This window comes from Mastomys coucha, unplaced genomic scaffold (assembly GCF_008632895.1).
Source record: "Mastomys coucha isolate ucsf_1 unplaced genomic scaffold, UCSF_Mcou_1 pScaffold8, whole genome shotgun sequence".
Taxonomy (NCBI): domain Eukaryota; kingdom Metazoa; phylum Chordata; class Mammalia; order Rodentia; family Muridae; genus Mastomys; species Mastomys coucha.
Window position 1 is genome coordinate 67,931,144 of NW_022196914.1, and position 6,000 is coordinate 67,937,143.

The window sequence follows — 6,000 nt, forward strand, 5'->3', positions numbered from 1 at the left end:
CTAAGCATATCTTTGCTTATGATACTTCTGATTTTAATTATCTACATGCCCAACCATGCATAAGCATAAGACAGTAATTAAGGTGTTCTTTTTTTCCTAAAATTTCATTCATAAGATTGCTCATCTTATTTGCACAAGTACCCCAAAACAATCCAGGCTAGATTGGAGCATGGCTTCTAGTTCCAGGGTATGTTTGGTCACAAAAGTGAGTTACCAGGCCATTCCTAGGGGCTATGAAGGGCAGAGTGACTTTTGTCTGTGGTGTGTGTGTTACAATGCAGGTAGTTGTTCAGCTACCTCTCTAACTATCTCCCCCAACTTAGTGCTTAAATCTCTTTGCCTGTTTGCCAGACTCCCAAGATGAGGCTCCAGCTCTGGGGACAGTGAGGCTACTGCTCCAGCTCTGGGGACAGTGTGTATTTATGCTTCACACTGGTTCAGAGCACACATGATGTCATTTGGTGTTTGGTAAAGGAGGCATGTGCTTTTCTAGTTACCCCAAAGGGTTGAGTTTAACAATATCTGCTCTGATACTGAGCCTGCCTCCCTGAGTCATTGTGCTGGATAAATGTGAGATTTAAATAAAACATAGAAGATCCCTGAGGGAGGTCCAATTTGAACCCGGTTGTCAGTCTCTCAAGCTCAGGTCCTAACCTCTGTTGTTTTCCCAGGAAGGCAGAGAAATGGTGTTCTCTGGGGGATTCTACAGAGAGGTAACTCTGAGCAAGGCAACTGGGAAAAGCTCTGCAGGTTGAAGATGAAGAGCCTTCTCACAAGACCACAGGTAGACTCATGGAAGCCAGCCTGTGCATTCTCTCTCATCTCATCTGATTTAAGACCTCAATTTCTTTGACCTTCAAAGGTAAAAAGTAAGCTAAAACTTTTGATGAGGAAATCTTTCTCTGGAGGTGGGAACTTAGGTCACATGGAAAATGGTTATGTTTGGTGTCTGACCTCCATTTCAAGTTGATTCATCCAAGGCTACCTATTTAGTAGGCAAGGTAGAGATAAAGAAAATGAGATTTTAATGAGATGGTCCATGATTGCTCTTTTCTGTCAGTTCATTGCTTTTCTTCACAGCCTAAACATTTGACAGAGGGTTTTAAAATATGAGGTTCCTTGGAAAAATAATCTAGTCAATGGTTGGCATCCAAGAGACCCTTTAATGATGGGGGGGCTTCACAGAGCCCCTCAACATTTCTGAGCTCCTATGTCTGTTACGTTGCCACACACACTTTGCGTGACAGCAGTTCATGAGGCAAAAAGCTGCAAGGAAGACAGTCTCCTGCAACATCTCAAGTCGATGGAGGGTCTCATGCACTAGGTGCCCCTCGAGATATGATTCATTTATAACTAAATAAAATTAGAAGTTGCCTTCTGACTGGCACTCACTAATGGTCCAATACTCTAATCTTTGCTGAGCCAAACCTTGGCCTGGAATTTTGTAAAGAATGTTACCCATTCAGACTAATTGCCTCCGGCATTGTTGGGGAGATAATGATAGGGGTAGGGCATTGTAGTTCCACTGAATGGTGGTTGATAATCCCAGGGCAAGTTTAACTAAAATCCTTATTTCACTCACATAGGACAGACCACATTAGAATAGCAGCTAAGCCACTCCCAGGGATTAGAAGAATGAGACCCCTGGGACACGTTTTTTTGCTAGGCCAGAAGATTAGCATAGTGGACATTTACTAAGGATGGGTGGGACCTTGAGCCAAGTGTGTGTGTGTGTGTGTGTGTGTGTGTGTGTGTGTGTGTGAGAGAGAGAGAGAGAGAGAGAGAGAGAGAGTCTACATTTGAGATTCGAGCCTCTACTCTCCTGGCTGGCTCGCCCGCCCCCGCCCCCACTCTGGCCAGGCTGTTCGGAGCCGAGCGGGCTCAGAGCCCTGGGGTGCTGTGCCCATCCAGAAGAGGTGGCTGCTGCTTTAGACCCATTGTGTTTTCAGATGGCCTCAGATGTACCTTGACCGCTAAGCCACCTGATTTTTCTTTTCCTTTTGTAATGGCCATAAAGGTCTGATGTTTAATTTTAAGAATATACATTCAGATCCAACACTTCCTTGTGTCACGTCTGTCTGTCATTTTTTTCTCCGCTGACGTCTTGCGGACCTGTACCGGAACCCTGTTTCTCCCGAGGGTTAAGAGAGGCCAAGGCTGGTCGGCCTGCGACATTAAGTTGGCTCAGATTTTAAAAAAATAAAGTAAAAATAAAATAAAATCATGCTTCTTTACTCTAATTAGAACTTTCCATATCTTACGAGATGAAAACTTAGCATTTCATACAGACTTCTGGCTGACACCCATGTAACTTTAATGAATGAAATTGAAAACAAAGGCATCAGGACACTAACCCCATGCAGATTCCACAAGTTCCTGAGTCCCAGACATGAGATTATTTGAACCACAGCATCCTGTCGTTTTCTTGATGTTTAAGTCATTGTGGAACTTTGTTTAAGATGATCTCAAATCCACTTGCATTTCAATACAATCAATTCTATTTTCAAGTTTTATTTTAAAGAAACCTGAAGCTACTATAGCATTTTTAAAAGACTACTTTTTGACAGTACAGTGTGTAAACTGTAATTTATGCCAGAAGGAACAGAATTTATCTGTTCCTGTTCTATCTCCCAAATAACTGGCACAAAGACCTATTACATTTATTAACAAGCTGTAAGACTAGGCTGGGCAGACTCTCCTCTATTCTAATCCTCTAAACTATCTATCTCTAAGTCATGAACCTTGCCCTGGTTTGCTCTGCTCCATGTGTGGGCTCATGATTAATCTCTTGGCAACCTGTTCATCACAACTCCTGGACCCTCTGCCTCATGTCCACCTCTTGCTCTTTCCAAGTGGTCTCTTTACCTCTTTCCTCCTGGACCTCTTCTCTCTCTCCATGAGACCCCTGGATGGGATCAGAGCTCTAACATTCCTATCTCCTCTGCCCACCTATAGGTTGATCAGCTCTTTATTAGCCAATCAGAGATAATTGAGGAGCAATCTTTATATAACATTCATTCAGGAGATGGTTCAATAATCATGACAATGCTGGCATCTACTGTAACCAGATCTCTGAACACAGAAATCAGCATCTGAATATACAGTGCACAAGACCAATCCCCAACAGGACAAATTAATACCAAAGGAACTGAAGAGATGGCTTAGTGAATAAAGTGTTTGCATTAAAAGGATGAGAACTCCAGTTCAGATTCCCAGCATCCACTAAAAACCTGGGCATTGGCACAAAGTGCCTTCAACCCCAGGGCTGGAGGATCCCTGGGCTTATTGGCCAGTCATCTATCCTAATCATATAGGTGAGCTTTATGTTCATTTATATTCCTGGCAAGATGGTTTAGTTGTTAAAGACACGTACAACCAAGGATGATGACCCAAGTTTGATTTCCTGGGCTCAGACACAGAGAACCGATACCCACAAGTTGTCCACTGACCCCCAACATACAGATTATGACAGATAAATACATACACACATGTATGTGCACAAATGCACACATGTTAAATGAGATGTAATTTTTTAAAGATTTATGTATTTATTTTATGTAAATGAGTACACTGCAGCTGTCTCTGACACACCAGAAGAGGGAATCAGATCTCATTATAGATGGTTGTGAGCTACCATATGGTTGCTGGGAATTGAACTCAGGACCTCTGGAAGAGCATCAATCAGTGCCCTTAACCACTGAGCCATCTCTCTAGCCCCAAGATGTAATTTTTTAGAAAATTAGATTTATTTCATTTGAAGTGTAGGCAGCCACTTGGACGATAAAATCCAAGATGGCGCTGGCTCCTGATCCACTGTAGCAATAGACGATTCCACTGCGCATGCGCCCCCAAGCGGGTGTATGCTGCGCATGTGCCTCTCCCGAGCAGGTGTATGCTAATGAGGGTCTGCCGGAGAACCAATCCAGGAGGACTTGGCAGCTCAAGCTCTGGTATATAAGGGGCTGTCTCCAGCCATTCCATGCCACTCCACAGAAGCAAGCAGACCTGCAGCACCTAGGGAGAAGAAGAAGAAGAAGAAGAAGGAGAAGGAGAAGAAGAAGAAGAAGAAGAAGAAGAAGAAGAAGAAGAAGAAGAAGAAGAAGAAGAAGAAGAAGAAGAAGAAGAAGAAGAAGAAGAAGAAGAAGAAGAAGAAGCAACATCAAGAAGAGCCAAGAAGAGTCGAGACACCAAGAAGAGCCGTGACATCTAGAAGAACTGTAACACTTAAGAACCTAGGAAAGCTGTAATACCTAGGTACCTTAAAGAGCTGTAACACCTAGGTACCTAGGAGAGCTGTAACACAAAAGAAAACTCCTGAGTAAACCGTTGAAAGAAGAATTCTTGGTGTTCTGTCATCATTGCTGCTGGTGGGCAGCAGAGGTGCGGAACACATTGAAGTATATTAGTGTTTTGTCTGCATGCATGTCTATGTATCATATATATGCTTGGTACCTCCAATGGCCAAAAAAGGGCGTCAGAAACCCTGGAAGTGGAGTTATAGATGGTTGTGAGCCACCATGTTCATGCTAGGAAGTGAAACTGGGTCTTCTGCAAGAGCAAGTACTCTTATCTGCTGAGCCATCATTCCAGCCCAAGGTATAAGTTGGTTTTTTTTGTTTTGTTTTTTGTTTTTTTGTTTTTTTTAGTTAAAAAAAATAAAGCAGAGAAGTGATTGAGATAAGATACAAGACATTATCAACCTCTGGCACCCACATGTATGCATGTACCAGTACACACACACACACACACACGCACACACACACACACACACACACACACAAAGAAGGAGGGAGGGAACAAGAAGAGGGGAAAGGAGAGAAGGAGAGGAGGGATGGAGGAAGGAGAGGGGAGGGAAGAGAAAAAGGAGGGGAGAGGAGTAGAAGGAAGGGAGGGAAGAGGGGAGGAGAGGAGAGAAGAGGATTCTGGCTAGCCACAGGAGTCTACCAAAGCTCTTAAACTGAGACCTATTTACTCTTTGTTAAGGAAAGAGGGTAGAAAATAGGGAATGTCTGAAGGGCAGTAACGGAAAATCATTGGCACAAGTGAATCTCTCTCTGGGTTTATTTAGAATATGGAAAGCCATAAAAGTGTAATGCTTTTCTTATAAAAAATATTTTATGTTCCCACTGTCTTTAGCTCATGGGAGAAACACCACATTACAGAGGTCATAAAAGATGTTAGAAACAGATCTTTAGCCTGTATTCAGCCTTCCCCTTTCTAGTGTGTCCAAGCTGACCTTACTGTCTCCTTCTTCTCCATCTTTGACCCTGTAATCTCCTTCCCTGCCCAGGCACCAGAGCTTTCCCTTCCCACCACTGGGTCTCAAGCTCTGAAGTTCTCAGCCTGTGTGTGCGGAGGGGCAGGGCTGAGGTCTTGAGAGTAGAACCTCTGCCCTCTAAACTCGGGTTATGTGTCTGATGTGAGTTACTCTGAAACCTGTGTTACTCAGTTGAATTTCGGCTTCCCTGCTTTAACTCAAGGCTTACTTAGACTGTTTTGATCATCAGGGTTCTCACAGGGCTCGAGCTCAGCAGTTTTCAACCTGTGGGTCATAACCCCTTTCGGGGTCACACAACCCTGTCACAGGGTCACCTGTGGCCATCAGAAAACACAGATATTTACATTACTGTTCATAACTAGCAAAATTACAGTTAAAGTAGCAATGAGGATAATTTTATGGTTGGAGGTCACCACAATATAAGGGACTGTATTAAAGGGTCAAAGCATTAGGAAGGTTGAGAAGCACCGACTGGCCTGAGGATCCTGACACTGTCTTCTTATTGCTAGGCCTGCCTTGCAGATGGACTCAGTTGCTGTTCTTCTACGCAAGCACAGGCCAGGTGAGCTGAGTCATTTGACTATCTTCATTCCTTCTTCCTTCCCAGAACCCATATTAGAAAAACATCGATCGGACTTTTGAAACCTATGGAAGCCCAAGACATTAGAGCCAATGGAAAGGATGTTGCCCTGAACTGGGGGACTGTGCTTTGGCATTGGGTC